This window comes from Anser brachyrhynchus (genome assembly GCF_964034855.1).
Source record: "Anser brachyrhynchus genome assembly, chromosome: Z".
In the NCBI taxonomy this organism is placed as follows: domain Eukaryota; kingdom Metazoa; phylum Chordata; class Aves; order Anseriformes; family Anatidae; genus Anser; species Anser brachyrhynchus.
The window spans coordinates 51,740,175-51,757,059 of record NC_137697.1 but is presented as its reverse complement, the minus strand read 5'-3'; the positions used below and the strand labels follow the sequence as shown (position 1 = coordinate 51,757,059).

General features: G+C 47.2%; 1 long non-coding RNA gene across 1 annotated transcript in view; it reads left to right on the top strand.

The window, feature by feature from the left end:
* The first annotated feature begins 485 nt into the window (after positions 1 to 485).
* LOC308185592 overlaps positions 486 to 16,885 on the top strand; it is a 61,287-nt gene continuing 44,887 nt past the window's right edge. The window contains exon 1 of the long non-coding RNA XR_013943491.1: positions 486 to 15,451. This is a non-coding gene — a long non-coding RNA (uncharacterized lncRNA). The remainder of the gene's footprint in view (positions 15,452 to 16,885) is intronic.

Here is a 16,885-nt window from a genome sequence, read left to right as displayed (position 1 = left end):
ATGCGGATGCTGTAGGTTGCGGTGAATGCTGTGGCTATAAGGGTTAGGAGTAGGGCTCAAGTATTTAGGTATGATGTGTTTAAGCTTTCGATGATGAGGTCTTTTGAGTAGAATCCGGCTAGGAATGGGGTTCCTATCAGCGCCAGGTTTCCGATGGTTAGGCAGGAAGTAGTGACTGGGAGTATTTTCTGTAGGCCTCCTATCTTTCGGATATCTTGTTCTCCGTTTAGGTTGTGGATGATAGACCCTGAGCATAGGAATAGTATGGCTTTAAAGAAGGCATGGGTTGAGATGTGTAGGAAGGCTAGTTGTGGGAGGTTTAGTCCGATAGTGACTATTATTAGTCCTAGTTGGCTGGATGTTGAGAAAGCAATGATTTTTTTGATGTCATTTTGGGTTAGGGCGCATGTGGCAGCGAATAGGGTTGATAGAGCACCTAGGCATAGGCAGGCGGTTAGGGCTGTGTGGTTGGTGGCTAGCAGGGGGTGCATGCGGATGAGCAGGAAGATTCCGGCTACTACTATGGTACTGGAGTGCAGTAGGGCTGATACTGGGGTGGGGCCTTCTATTGCTGCGGGCAGTCATGGGTGGAGTCCAAATTGGGCGGATTTTCCTGCGGCTGCGAGGATTAATCCTATGAGGGGGAGGATTGGGGTTTGGTGGGGGTGTACGGCTTGTTGGATCTCTCAGGTGTTGAATGTTGAAGCTAGTCATGCTATGCTCAGGATCAGTCCGATGTCTCCGATTCGGTTGTAGATTACGGCTTGTAGGGCGGCGGTGTTGGCATCTGCTCGGCCTTGTCATCAGCCGATGAGAAGGAAGGACATGATTCCTACTCCTTCCCAGCCTACGAATAGGAGGAATATGTTGTTTGCGGTTGTTAGGAGGAGTATGGCGACTAGGAATGTCAGTAGGTAGGTGAAAAATTTTGTTACGTATGGCTCTGAGGCCATGTATCATATGGCGAATTGTAGGATTGATCATGTTACAAATAGGGCGATTGGAAGAAATGTTATTGAGTATTGGTCTATTTTTAGGCTCAGGGGGATTTTAAAGTTTATAATGAATTTTCACTCCCAGTGGCAGGTGACAGATTCTACTCCCGAGTAGATGAATGCGGTTGTAGGGGCTAGGCTAATTAGGAATGCGGTTTTAACAGCGCGGGTGGTGGCTTGTGGGGTGTTTTTAAAGTTTTTAAATAGAAATGGCAGGATGATTGGGGTTAGGAGGATTGTCAGCGTGAGTAGTGTGAGGGAGTTGATTAGTAGTGTGGGGTTCACTACTTTTACTTGGATTTGCACCAAGATGGGTGGTTCCTAAGACCAGTGGATTGCTGTTATCCTTTAAAAGTAAGGGGGCTGAGGTTTTAGGCTCAGATGTAAGAGTTAGCAGCTCTTGTTGGTTAAACCCTCCCCTCGGCAGGTAAGAAGGTTTGAACTTCTATTCTTAGAATCACAGTCTAATGTTTGGTTTAAACTATACTTGCATGAGGGGATTCCGGAGATCAGTTCGGGTTTGAGGATTAGGAGGAATATTGGGATAATGTGGAGTGTTATGAGCAGGTGTTCTCGCGTGGTTGAGTTTTGCATAGATGTGATGTGGGAGGGGATTGAGCCTCGTTGGGTCATTAGTAGTATGAATAAGGTGTAGGAGGCGGTTAGTAGGGTTGCGATTCCTGTTAGGATGATCGTGAAGGCAGATCAGTTGAATAAGGTGATTATAATGGTTAGCTCTGCTATGAGGTTTGTTGTTGGGGGTAAGGCTATGTTTGTTAGATTGGCCAGCAATCATCAGGTAGCTATGAGTGGTAGGAGAGGTTGTAGGCCTCGTGTGAGTAGTAGAATTCGGCTGTGCGTACGTTCATAGTTTGTGTTGGCTAGGCAGAATAGTATGGAGGAAGTTAGTCCATGGGAAATTATTAGGATCATTGCCCCTGAGAATGATCAGTGGGTTTGGATTATTCCTGCGGCGATAACTAGGCCTATGTGGCTAACGGATGAATAAGCGATTAGTGATTTTAGGTCTGTCTGTCGTAGGCAGATTGAGCTAGTCATTAGGGCGCCTCATAGGGCCAGGGTTAGGAAGGGGTAGTGCAGGAAGTTGGACAGTGGGCCCATAAATAGAGTGACTCGTATAATTCCGTATCCTCCTAGCTTTAGTAGTAGGGCGGCGAGGAGTATTGAGCCTGCGATGGGTGCTTCTACGTGGGCTTTTGGCAGTCAGAAGTGTAGGCCGTATATTGGGGCTTTTACTATGAATGCTACGAGCAGTGCTAGACCTGATAGTATTCCTGTCCATGAGGTGGATAGGGTTGGGTGGGTTAGTTGTAGGGTTGGCAGGTGCAGGGTGCCAATTTTCACGTATAGGTGTATGATTGTGATTAGCAGGGGTAGAGAGCTTACTGGCGTGTAGAATAGCAGGTAGATGCCAGCGCTTAGGCGTTCTGGTTGGTTCCCCCATCGGGTGATTAAGATTAGGGTGGGAATGAGGGTTGCTTCAAATGAGATGTAAAATAGTGCTAGTTCTGTGGTGGAAAAGGCTAGTAGGATGAATGGCTGGACTGCGACTAAGGTTGAGATAAAGATTCGTTTGCGTTGTAGGGGTTCTTGTTGCAGGTGGTTTTGGCTTGCTATGATTATGAGTGGGAGTAGTCAGCAGGATAGTACTAGGAGGGGGGATGAGATTTGGTCAATTCCTGTTCAGTTGGATAAAAATTTGTAGGGGTAGTAGGTTGGGATTAATCACTGTAGGCTTAGGGCAGTGATTAGGAGGCTGTATAAGGTGGTGTTAGTCCATAGAAATTTTGGTGGAGACAGCAGGGCTGTTGGAAGAAGTATGATTGTGGGTAGGATGATTTTTAGCATTGCAGGAGGTTTAGGTTGTGTAGATGGTCGGAGCCATGTGTGCGGGTGGAGGCTACTAGGATGGCCAGGCCTGTGCCCGCCTCACACGCTGAGAAGGTTAGCATGAGAATTGGTACCATGGTGAATGAGGAGACTTGGTTTTCGATGGATCATATTGATAGGCCTACGAATATCGATAATATTATGCTTTCAAGGCATAGTAGGGCGGATACTAGGTGGGTTCGGTGGAAGGCTAGTCCTAGTCCGCTGAAAATGAAGGCTGAGTAGAAGCTTAAATGTAGGGGCGACATAAGAAAGTTACAGGGTTGGCTGTAATCTGCTGGGTCGAAACCAGCTATCTTTTTGGTTAGACTAACTTTCTGTTATTCTGCTCATTCTAGGCCCCCTTGAATTCACTCGTAGGCCAGTCCGAGTGTTAGGAGAAGGAGGATCACTACAGTTCAGGTGAGGGTCATTAGGGGGGATTGGAGTTGGACGGCTCATGGCAGGGGGAGTAGGAGGGCGATTTCTAGGTCGAATAGGACGAACAGGATGGCTACTGAGGAAGAATCGGACTGAGAATGGTAATCGAGCAGATCCAAGTGGGTCGAATCCACATTCGTACGGTGAGAGTTTCTCTGAGTCGGGGTTTATTTGGGCGAGTCAGAAGTTTAATGCGGTTAGGGCGGCGCTTAGGATTGATGATAGGGCGAATATGAACATGAGTGCGTTCATTGCTCTCCTCTGGGTTTATACCAGATTCCAGAGATTGGAAGTCAATTGTAATTAATATACTAGAAGAGCAAGATCCTCATCAGTAGATGGTTATGTAGAGGAATAGTCAGATGACGTCTACGAAGTGTCAGTATCAGGCTGCTGCCTCGAATCCGAAGTGGTGGTCTGATGTAAAGTGGAACTTGATCAGTCGGAAGAGGCAGACGGTCAGGAAGGAGGATCCGATGATTACGTGGAGTCCGTGGAATCCAGTGGCAACGAAGAAGGTAGATCCGTAGACGCTATCGGCGATTGAGAATGGGGCTTCGTGGTATTCTATTGCTTGTAGGGCTGTGAAGTAGAATCCCAGGAGGATCGTTAGGGTTAGGGCGTGGATGGCGTGTTTTCGGTTTCCTTCTGTGATGCTGTGATGGGCTCACGTTACGGTAACGCCTGAGGCTAGTAGGATGGCTGTGTTTAGTAGGGGGACTTCTATCGGGTTGAGTGGTTTAATTCCTGTTGGGGGTCATTGGCCTCCTAGTTCTGGGGTTGGGGCCAGGCTCGAGTGGAAGAACGCTCAGAAGAACCCTAAGAAGAAGAATGCTTCGGATGTGATGAAAAGGATTATGCCGTATCGTAGGCCTTTTTGGACTGTGGGAGTGCGATGGCCTTGGAAGGTGCTTTCTCGTACAATGTCTCGTCATCATTGGAGTATTACTAGGAGTATTGAGATGAGGCCTAGGGTTAGTAGTATGGATGAGTTGTAGTGGAATCACATGATTAATCCTGAGGTTGTGAGTAGGGCGGCAGCTGCCCCGAAGATTGGTCAAGGGCTTGGGTCAACTATGTGGTATGAGTGTGCTTGGTGTGCCATTAGATGTTTTCTTGTAAGTATAGGCTTAGAAGGAGCACGAAGACGTAGGCCTGGATTATGGCTACTGCTACTTCTAGGATGGTTAGGAGTAGTAGGATGATTATTGTTAGGATGGATACTGCGGGAAGGGTGGGTATTAATGCAATGGAGGCTGTAGAGATGAGTTGGATGAGTAAGTGTCCTGCTGTAAGGTTGGCTGTAAGGCGGACTCCGAGGGCTAGGGGGCGGATTAGTAGGCTGGTTGTTTCGATCAGGATTAGTGCGGGGATTAGGGGTGTAGGGGTACCTTTGGGTAATAGGTGGGCTAAAGAGGCTGATGGTTGGTTTCGTAGGCCTGTTAGTAGTGTGGCGAGCCATAGTGGGAAGGCTAGGGCTATGTTCATAGATAGTTGGGTGGTTGGGGTGAATGTATATGGAAGGAGGCCTAGAAGGTTGATTGTAAGAAGTATGATTATTAGGGATGTAAATATTATGGCTCATTTGTGGCCATTTTTGTTGAGTGGGACTATTAGTTGTTTTGTGATTAGGTGAAGGAGTCATGTTTGGATAGTAGAAAGGCGGTTGTTGATTCATCGGTTGTTTGGGGACGGGAATAGTAGGGCTGGGAAGAGTAGGGATAGTAGGATTAAGGGGATGCCGAATAGACTGGGGCTGGAAAATTGGTCAAAGAAGCTTAGGTTCATGGTCAGGATCATGGTGTGGGTTTGGTAGTGAGGGAGGTCTTATTTGATGGGGGGTTGGTTGTGGTGAAGGCTAGTAGTTTTGGTTGGATGAGGAGTGCTAGGGTTAATCAGGTTATAATTATGATTGAAAATCATGGTGCGGGGTTAAGCTGTGGCATATCATTAAGGAGGGGGAAGTCCCTCTTTGGCTAGCTTAAAAGGCTAGTGCTGTTGCATAGCTTCTTAATGATTAGGATGATGATAGAAGGGACGATCAGGCCTCGAAATGTGGGAGTGGGGTTGATTCTACTACAATGGGTATGTAGCTGTGATTAGCCCCGCAAATTTCTGAGCATTGTCCGTAAAAAATCCCAGGCCGGGTGGTAATGAATGAAGTTTGGTTTAGTCGGCCTGGGATTGCGTCTGTTTTAACTCCGAGCGTTGGGACTGCTCAGGAGTGGAGTACGTCTCCTGCAGTAATGATTACGCGGATGGGGGATTCTATTGGGATAACTACGCGGTGGTCAACTTCTAGCAGTCGGAAGTGGCCGTTGGGTAAGTCTGGGGTGGGCACTATGTAGGAGTCGAATGATAGGTCTTTGAAGTCTGTGTATTCGTAGCTTCAGTATCATTGGTGGCCGATGGCTTTTAGGGTGAGGTCTGGTTCATCGATTTCGTCCATTATGTAGAGGATTTGTAGGGATGGGAGGGCGAGGAGTACCAGGACGATAGCAGGTAGGATTGTCCAGATCAGCTCTACTTCTTGGGCGTCTACAGCATTGGACGAGAGTTTTTCTGTTAGTATGTGGGCTAAAAGGTAGAGAACTAGGCTGCAGATAGCTAGGGCAACGATTAGGGCGTGGTCGTGGAATTCAACGAGTTCTTCTATGATGGGTGATGAGGCGTCTTGGAATCCTAGTTGGGAGTGGTTGGCCACATGAGATGTACAGGATTTTTACCTGTGATTTAGTCTTGACAAGGCTATGTAATTGGTTTACTAACGTCTCATAAGAAAGAAGCATGAGCGGTGAATGCAGTTGGCTTGAAACCAGCATGTGAGGGTTCGATTCCTTCCTTTCTTGTACTTGGACGAAGGCCGGTTCCTCGAAAGTATGGTATGGGGGAGGGCAGCCGTGGATTCATTCAACGTTTGTGGTAGTTAGTTCTGGTTGTAGGACTTTTCGTTTGGCCGAAAAGGCTTCTCAGATGATGAATATTAGTATGATTACGGCTACTATTGAGATTAGGGAGCCGATGGAGGAAATGGTGTTTCATAGTGTGTAGGCGTCGGGATAGTCCGAGTATCGTCGGGGTATTCCTGCTAGGCCTAGGAAGTGCTGGGGGAAGAACGTTAGGTTTACTCCTGTAAATATTACCCCGAAGTGGGCTTTTGCTCATGTTTGGTGTAGGGTAAACCCAGTGAGTAGTGGGAATCAGTGAGTAAATCCTGCTAGAATGGCAAAGACGGCGCCTATGGATAGGACGTAGTGGAAGTGGGCAACTACGTAGTACGTGTCGTGCAGGGCGATGTCTAGGGAAGAGTTTGCAAGAACGATTCCTGTTAATCCTCCGATGGTAAATAGGAAGATAAATCCTAGAGCTCATAGTATTGGGGGGGTCTCATTTGATTGTTCCTCCGTGCAGGGTGGCTAGTCAGCTAAATACTTTGATTCCGGTAGGGATGGCAATGATTATAGTGGCTGATGTAAAGTAGGCTCGGGTATCAACGTCTATTCCTACTGTAAACATGTGGTGAGCTCAGACGATGAATCCTAGGAAGCCGATGGATAGTATGGCTCAGACTATTCCCATGTAGCCGAAGGGCTCCTTTTTGCCTGAGTAGTACGTGACTACGTGTGAGATGATTCCGAACCCCGGTAGGATCAGAATATAGACTTCTGGGTGTCCGAAGAATCAGAATAGGTGTTGGTACAGGATTGGGTCTCCTCCTCCAGCGGGGTCGAAGAATGTGGTGTTTAGGTTTCGATCAGTTAGTAATATTGTAATACCGGCGGCGAGTACGGGGAGTGATAGAAGGAGTAGGATGGCGGTAATTAGTACGGATCAGACAAATAGTGGGGTTTGGTATTGTGAGAGTGCGGGGGGTTTTATGTTGATGGCTGTGGTGATAAAGTTGATGGCCCCAAGGATGGAGGAGATACCGGCTAAGTGGAGTGAGAAGATAGCCAGGTCTACTGAAGCTCCGGCGCGGGCAAGGTTACCTGCTAGGGGAGGGTAGACAGTTCAGCCTGTGCCGGCGCCAGCTTCTACAGTGGATGAGGCTAGTAGGAGGAGGAATGATGGGGGGAGGAGTCAAAAGCTTATGTTGTTTATTCGCGGGAATGCTATGTCGGGGGCACCGATTATGAGGGGGACTAATCAGTTGCCGAATCCTCCGATCATGATGGGTATGACTATAAAGAAGCTTATTACAAAGGCGTGAGCGGTAACGATTACATTGTAAATTTGGTCGTCGCCTAGGAGAGTTCCTGGTTGTCCTAGTTCTGCGCGGATTAATAGGCTGAGTGCGGTGCCGACTATTCCTGCTCATGCCCCGAAGATGAGGTACAGGGTGCCAATATCCTTATGGTTAGTGGAAAATAGTCATCGGTTGATGAAGGTGACGGGTAAGATGGCTGAGTGTTGAAGCGTTAGGCTGTAGTCCTTTTTACAGAGGTTTAATTCCTCTTCTTATCGGCTCTGTAGTGAAATTCATGTTGAGTTGCAAGCTCATCGATGCGCACTAGGGTGCGTCAGGGTCTTTGTAGGCAGAAGCCAATTGGTTTAGGCATTTAGCTGTTAACTAGAGTTTTGTGGGATCGAAGCCCATCTGTCTAGGGAGGCTTTAGCTTAATTAAAGCGTCTGACTTGCATTCAGAAGATACAGGTTAATATTCTGTAAGTCTTAATGTGCAGAAACTAAGAGGGTTTAACTCTTATTTAAGGCTTTGAAGGCCTTCGGTTTGGGGTGTTATCCTAAGTTTCTAGACAATGGCATGTATTATTGGGGACAGGGGAAGTAAGAGGATTGATAGTGAGGCAAGGACCGCAGTAGGTGTGCTTGGGGCTTTGCTAGTGTATCATTGTTTTATGTGGTTAGAGGAGTTGGGGGGAAGGGTAATTGTTGAGTGGTATGCGAGGCGTAGGTAGAAGAAGAGGCTGAGCAGTGATAGCATGGCAATTGCCATGGCTGCTGGTGTTATTTCCTGTTTAGTTAGTTCTTGGATGATAAGTCACTTTGGTATAAAGCCTGTTAATGGGGGGAGGCCTGCTAGGGATAAAAGTACTAGTATTAGGGTGGCGTTTAGCACTGGGGTTTTTGTTCATGAGGTTGTGATCATGGATAGGTTAAGGGCTTTGATTTTGTTAAGGGCTAGGAATACGGCTGATGTTATGATTGTGTATAGGTAGAAGGTAAGTAAGGCCAATTTGGGGCTGTAAACTAGGATGATGGCGATTCAGCCTAAGTGGGAGATGGACGAGAAGGCTAGGATTTCGCGTGTTTGTGTTTGGTTCAGTCCTATTCAGCCTCCTAGTGCTGTTGAGGCTAGGGCCATGGCGGTGAGTAGAGCTGGGTCGAGGGATTTGGATGTTAGTTGGAGCAGGGTTAGTGGGGGGAATTTTATGAGGGTCGAGAGTAGCAGGGCTGTTATTAGTGGCGATCCTTGTAGTACTTCTGGGAATCAGAAGTGAAATGGCACTAGGCCCAGTTTAATAGCGATTGCTGCTGTCAGTAGTAGACAGGAGGTTGGGTGGTTTATTTGTGTGATGTCTCATTGGCCGGTGACTCAGGCATTGGTTATGCTAGAGAATAGGACCAGGGCGGAAGCAGCTGCTTGGGTTAGGAAGTATTTCGTTGCGGCTTCTACTGCTCGTGGGTGGTGGGATTTGGCAATTAGGGGAATGATGGCTAGTGCGTTGATCTCCAGTCCTGTCCAGGCCAGAACTCAGTGGTTGCTGGAAATTGTGATTGTGGTGCCCAAGATGAGGCTGAAGGTTATGATTGGGGTCGCGTAAGGGTTCATTAGTAGAGGAGGGGGTTAAACCATCATTTTCGGGGTATGGGCCCGATAGCTTGATTAGCTGACTCTACTAGAAAATAATATAAGGGAAGTATGGAGAATTTTGATTTCTCTTGTGTGGGTTCAATTCCTACTTTTCTAAGGTCAACAGGAAATGAGAGGGCTGTTATACCTCTATGTTCACTTTATCATAGTGACCCTTTGTAGTTCAGGCACATTTCCTTATGTAAGGAGGTAGGCCTGCATAGCAGATAGGTATGCTGATGTGTCAGAGGCACAGAGCTAGTGTGAGGGGTAGGAAGTTTTTTCATAGTAGGTGCATTAGTTGGTCATATCGGAATCGTGGGTATGAAGCTCGGACCCATAAGAAACCAGAAGATAGTAGGAGGACTTTTGTGGCTAGGATGACGGGGAATAGTTCTGTGGGTGGCCCTAGGGCGCTTGGGTTTAGGAATATGATGGCTGTAAGTGTATTTATTAGCATAATGTTCGCATATTCAGCTAGGAAGAATAAGGCGAAGGGTCCTGCGGCGTATTCAACGTTAAACCCTGAGACTAGCTCAGATTCACCCTCTGTGAGGTCAAAAGGAGCTCGGTTTGTCTCTGCTAGGGTGGATACGTATCATATTATTGCTAGGGGTCATGAGGAGAAAATGAAGTATAGAGGCTCCTGTGCGACGGCAAAGGAGCTGAGTGTGTAGCTTCCGCTTAGTATGATTATTGATAGCAGGATTATGGCCAGTGTCACTTCGTATGAAATGGTCTGTGCTACTGCCCGTAGGGCTCCGATTAGTGCGTATTTTGAGTTCGAGGCTCAGCCTGATCATAGGACTGAGTAGACGGCTAGGCTTGACATGGCTATTAGGAAGAGAACTCCGAGGTTTAGATCTGCTAGGGGAAATGGGAGTGGTAGTGGTGCTCAAGTGGTGAGGGCTAGGACAAGGGCTAGTATTGGTATCAGAATGAATAGAAGTGGGGAAGAGGTAGAGGGTCGGATGGGCTCTTTGGTAAATAGTTTCAGTCCGTCCGCAAATGGTTGAAGTAGGCCAAAAGGCCCTACAACGTTAGGGCCTTTGCGGGATTGTATGTAGCTTAGGATTTTCCGTTCTACTAGGGTTAGGAAGGCTACGGCAATCAGGATTGGGATGATGTATAGGAGGGATATAACGAGGCAGCTTAGTGTTGTTATTTGAATCATGGGTGAAGCTAGGGAGAGGATTTGAACCTCTGGGGAAAGGGCTTAAGCCTTCTGCACTTGCCGGGCTCTGCCACTCTAGCTGGTCCTTTTCTAGGATTGAAAGTGGTGGGGGAAGGCCCTCTTCACGGTTTAGTTGGTTTCACTGCTTAGGGGGGGGGGGGGCGTGCTTGTGGTATTGGCCCCACTTTCCCGGTCCTTTCGTACTGGGGAGAGTGTGTCATAGATAGAAACCGACCTGGATTGCTCCGGTCTGAACTCAGATCACGTAGGACTGTTAATCGTTGAACAAACGAACCCTTAATAGCGGCTGCACCATTAGGATGTCCTGATCCAACATCGAGGTCGTAAACCCCCCTGTCGATATGGGCTCTTGAGGGGGATTGCGCTGTTATCCCTGGGGTAGCTTGGTCCATTAATCAATTATATTGGGTCTGGTCACTGTTAGCACTTTGAGGGGTAGCTCTAGGTAAAGAGGTATGGTCTTGTTTTTGGAGGATTTGTTCTCCTCCAAGGTCGCCCCAACCGAAAAATATCGACCAGGCTCTGCGATGGTAGTGGCCCCAGTGGGGTTGATTGAGGATTCGCGGTGGTCGTTGATTTTTAAGTTCCACAGGGTCTTCTCGTCTTATGTTCACATCCCCGCTTTTGCACGGGGAGATCAATTTCACTGATTATCTGTGAGAGACAGTTGAGACCTCGTTTAGCCATTCATACAAGTCTCGATTTATGGGACAATTGATTGCGCTACCTTTGCACGGTTAGGATACCGCGGCCGTTAAACCTAAGTCACCGGGCAGGCATCACCTTCAATACTTGTTTAATTTGCTGAAGGCTATGTTTTTGGTAAACAGTCGGGCCTTATTAATTTGCCGAGTTCCTTTCACAGATTTTAATCGCTCTTATAGGCGCTCCTGAGTCGGGTTAACAGGGTTAGTTAATACGTGGTCTTGTAGGGGTTTTTGTATCTGTCTAGGTCTGTTAATAATGTTTCTATGTAAGCTTGCGCCGTTAGAGGGGTGTGGCCCTGAGTTACTTATTTTAGCATTAATTCTCCTATATTCATAGGTTGACCTGTTTGTGATAAGGGAATCATCTTATTTTGGTATTTTTAGGTGGTGGAGCTTTGACGCACTCTTTTTTGATGGCTGCTTTAGGGCCCACGGTAGGATCAGTAGTAAGAATTATCCGCTAGTCGAGGTTGTGTCCTTTTTTAATGGAGCTGTCCCTCCATTAAATAGCTCTTAATCGTCTCATTAGGGTTCAGGATGTCCGGTAGGGAGGATTAAGGGGGAACTTAGATTCGTTTCACAGGTAACCAGCTATCACCCAGCTCGGTTGGCTTTTCACCTCTACTGACAAGTCATCCCACTCTTTTGCAACAGAGACGGGTTCGCTCTCTTTAACTGCTTGAAAGTAGCTCGCTTGGGTTTCGGGGGGGCAAACTTTAGTTCACTTTGCTTGGTTGTTCTCGCTAAACCATGATGCAAAAGGTACAAGGGTTGATCTTTGCTGTCTGTCGCTTTGATTGTTTCACTGCTATTTCATCTTTCCCTTACGGTACTGGGGTCTCTATCGCGTCTAAGTGTCTTTTCTATCGCCTATACTAAGACTGTAAAATGCTTTACTTTAATTAGTTTAGTAAATTCTTTAGTTTTGGTGTACTATTTGTGTGGTTGAGCTAGAGGGGGGGCTTCAAGACGATCCGGTCTAGTAGATATCTTTCAGGTGTAAGCTGAGTGCTTTGGTGTTATAGCTACGTCTTGATATTCTAAGTACACCTTCCGGTACACTTACCTTGTTACGACTTACCTCATCTTCAGCGTATTTATGGTATTAGTTATGTGGGATGTGGCTTTTGAGGAGGGTGACGGGCGGTATGTACGTGCCCCAGGGCCGGCTTAAAGTAGGCTCTATTGTCCCACTTTACTGCTAAATCCGCCTTCCAGAAGTGGTTTCACGCTTCTTTCCGTGTGCCCTATGAATAGGGAATGTAGCCCATTTCTTCCACTCCATAGGCTATACCTTGACCTGTCTTATTAGCGGGGTGCTATTGTGTCCACTGTTGTGCTCTCATTCGAGGTGGGCTGGCGACGGCGGTATGTAGGCTGTGTTGGCAAGGGGTGGTTGGGTTAATCGGGGATTATCGATTGTAGAACAGGCTCCTCTAGGTGGGTTTGGGGCACCGCCAAGTCCTTAGAGTTTTAAGCGTTTGTGCTCGTAGTTCTCTGGCGGATACTTCGGTAAAGTAAGTATCAAGATTTAGGGCCAGGCATAGTGGGGTATCTAATCCCAGTTTGGGCCCTGGCTTTCGTGGGTTTAAATCAGTCGTTAGTTCCTAAGATCATCTTAATGGTGTGTTTAGGTGCATCTTGGGCTTATGACAGCTTAGTTGCATTTTGATCTTAGTTAGCTAGGATAGGCATTTTGCCACTCTTTACGCCGTGTCAATAGGACGGTTGATTTGGGTTTCTTGTATGACCGCGGTGGCTGGCACAAGATTTACCAACCCTTGAAGTTAGGCTGTTGCTATAACTAAGTCAAGTTTGCACTCATTGCTTAATGTTAATTACTGCTGAATACCCGTGGGGGCGTGGCTTAGCGAGGCGTCTTGGGCTACTACTTGGGTGTGCCTGATACCCGCTCCTCAAGGCCTGTATGGGGGTAGGTGGTCGAGGGCGTTTACACTGGGGCGCGGATACTTGCATGTATATATTTAGCAAAAACCAACCGTAAGGTTAGGACTAAGTCTTTTGTCCGCAGGCATGTTTTATGCCATCTTGGCAACTTCAGTGCCATGCTTTGTGTTAAGCTATGTGGACGGGGGTGTGGTTAGCTGATAGTTGAGTGGTGAGTGAGAGTGAAGTATATGAAATTATTGCTTGTGTTTACTATTTTTAGTACTGGAGTTTCTCTAATAAGTTTAAGTTATTTTGTATGTGTTTGTGTGTATATATACATCGTTCCGATGATGTCATGGAAGGGATGATTAATGGAGTTTTAGAGGTAGTTTGCTGGGATTGGGCGATGAAGGTTTATGCTACATGGTGGTTAGCGAAAGTTTACTGGTTTAGTTTGTGAAGCGCAGGGGTTGCGCTTAATGATTTGTTGTTTTGTGCTATGTCCAACGAGCATTCATCCAATAGCCCCATTTAACCCGGAGGGTGGAGGTAACATTAACTGAATGTGGTCAAAGTGCATCAGTGTCAGGATGATTCCCCATATACGCCAACCGTCTCATCGAGGGACCCTTGAAATATAGGATAGGCCGTGAGGCAGGTGTGTCCAGGCTTAGATTGTGGGACCCCCGAGATCACTGGGAATAGCCACCTGTGAGGTAACCCCGGAAAAAATAAGAGGAACCAGAGGCGCCAAAAAGCTGGAACATGCCGCGATTACGCATTGAGAAGGTGAAAGTACTCACAGATGCCACTTTGAAGGGCAAGGAGGGGTGAGTGAACCCAATGGATGGCCCTGACCGAGGAACCAGAGGCGCAAAAATGTGAGGAGGGCGAGGGGTTTAGGGGGAACGTATGGGCCTGAAGCTAGTCATACCGGACATTATGTGCAACGGGTTGCTGATTTCACGTGAGGAGTACGATTAATAAATCCGTCTGATACGAACTGCATGAGATATGTGGTGGAGAGTTGTTGTTGGAGCATGTCCTGTGAGCATTCATTAAAATGGGGTCTTGTTATGCGCTTGAGTGGAGTTGTATTGGGTGTTGTGGGGTATGGTCCTAGAACATTCATGCCGGGTGGTTTGGTAGGAGTGTGTTTAAGGGTTTAATGGCCGTGTACATGTATGGGTTTAGCACCTGCTTATAAGATAGTCCGTATATAATGTATATTACTGGTACTATAGTATGTATGTATATGGGGTATATAAATTTATGCACGAATATGCATAACCAAATACCCCCGCCTCGGGGGGGGAGGGGGGGGGGGTTTAAGCATAATGGCATAGATGGGGTAGAATTATTGGGGGCTTGCGGTTAGTTCCTGTAGTTGAGAACAATGGCAGCTTTTCGAGCCGCAGGCCTCGGGTAGTGTCCGGGCAGGAATAATGACTTATTTTATGTTTTTTTTAGGGATTTGCTTTGCGGTGGGTGTTTTGGGTGTGGCGTCGAATCCTTCGCCGTATTATGGGGTTGTTGGTTTGGTGTTAGCGTCTGTGGCGGGGTGCGGGTGGTTGCTGGGCCTTGGGGTTTCGTTCGTGGCTTTAGTGCTGTTTATGGTGTATTTGGGGGGTATGCTGGTGGTGTTTGTTTATTCAGTAGCTTTAGCAGCGGAGCCTTTCCCTGGGGCTTGGGGGGATTGACGGGTGATTGGATGTGCAGTAGCGTTTGTGGCAATTGTTTTTGGGGGGTTGGTGTTTGGGGGGTTTATGGGGGCTTGGAAGTTCGGGGTTTCTACTGTGAATAATGTTGGGGTGTTTGTTGTTCGGTCGGATTTTAGTGGAGTTTCCATGTTTTATTCACATGGGGCAGGGATGTTTTTAGTGGCGGGTTGGGGGCTGTTGTTGACTTTGTTTGTTGTATTGGAGCTTGTGCGGGGGTTGTTGCGGGGTGCTATTCGGGCGGTTTAGGGGTTAGGGTCAGAGAATAGTTTATTGAAAATGCCAGCTTTGGGAGCTGGAGATAAAGGTTTGAGTCCTTTTTTTCTGAGTTTGGGGTACTCTAAGAAGTGGTAAGTCTTCAATCTTTGGTTTACAAGACCAATGTTTTTATAAACTATTAGAGTATTTAGCAGTTGAGTATTTTGTTTTCTAGGGCGCTTGCGGCGGGGAGGAGAAATAGGAGGATAGTGAAGTAGGCGATTGAAGCGAGTTGGCCGATGATGATGAATGGGTGTTCGACGGGTTGGCTTCCTACTCATGTTAGGACGAGGAGGTCGGCGACTAGTACTCAGAATAGGAGCTGGGAGAGTGGTCGGAATGTTATTGCTCGTTGTTTTGATTTGTGCAGGAATGGGATTAGAAATAGGATCAGTACGGAGGCGGCCAGTGCTAATACGCCTCCTAGTTTATTTGGGATTGAACGTAGGATGGCGTAGGCGAATAGGAAGTATCATTCTGGCTTGATGTGTGGTGGGGTTACTAGTGGGTTTGCTGGGGTGAAGTTTTCAGGGTCTCCCAGGAGGTTAACCGCTCATGCTTCTTTCTTATGAGACGTTAGTAAACCAATTACATAGCCTTGTCAAGACTAAATCACAGGTAAAAATCCTGTACATCTCATGTGGCCAACCACTCCCAACTAGGATTCCAAGACGCCTCATCACCCATCATAGAAGAACTCGTTGAATTCCACGACCACGCCCTAATCGTTGCCCTAGCTATCTGCAGCCTAGTTCTCTACCTTTTAGCCCACATACTAACAGAAAAACTCTCGTCCAATGCTGTAGACGCCCAAGAAGTAGAGCTGATCTGGACAATCCTACCTGCTATCGTCCTGGTACTCCTCGCCCTCCCATCCCTACAAATCCTCTACATAATGGACGAAATCGATGAACCAGACCTCACCCTAAAAGCCATCGGCCACCAATGATACTGAAGCTACGAATACACAGACTTCAAAGACCTATCATTCGACTCCTACATAGTGCCCACCCCAGACTTACCCAACGGCCACTTCCGACTGCTAGAAGTTGACCACCGCGTAGTTATCCCAATAGAATCCCCCATCCGCGTAATCATTACTGCAGGAGACGTACTCCACTCCTGAGCAGTCCCAACGCTCGGAGTTAAAACAGACGCAATCCCAGGCCGACTAAACCAAACTTCATTCATTACCACCCGGCCTGGGATTTTTTACGGACAATGCTCAGAAATTTGCGGGGCTAATCACAGCTACATACCCATTGTAGTAGAATCAACCCCACTCCCACATTTCGAGGCCTGATCGTCCCTTCTATCATCATCCTAATCATTAAGAAGCTATGCAACAGCACTAGCCTTTTAAGCTAGCCAAAGAGGGACTTCCCCCTCCTTAATGATATGCCACAGCTTAACCCCGCACCATGATTTTCAATCATAATTATAACCTGATTAACCCTAGCACTCCTCATCCAACCAAAACTACTAGCCTTCACCACAACCAACCCCCCATCAAATAAGACCTCCCTCACTACCAAACCCACACCATGATCCTGACCATGAACCTAAGCTTCTTTGACCAATTTTCCAGCCCCAGTCTATTCGGCATCCCCTTAATCCTACTATCCCTACTCTTCCCAGCCCTACTATTCCCGTCCCCAAACAACCGATGAATCAACAACCGCCTTTCTACTATCCAAACATGACTCCTTCACCTAATCACAAAACAACTAATAGTCCCACTCAACAAAAATGGCCACAAATGAGCCATAATATTTACATCCCTAATAATCATACTTCTTACAATCAACCTTCTAGGCCTCCTTCCATATACATTCACCCCAACCACCCAACTATCTATGAACATAGCCCTAGCCTTCCCACTATGGCTCGCCACACTACTAACAGGCCTACGAAACCAACCATCAGCCTCTTTAGCCCACCTATTACCCGAAGGTACCCCTACACCCCTAATCCCCGC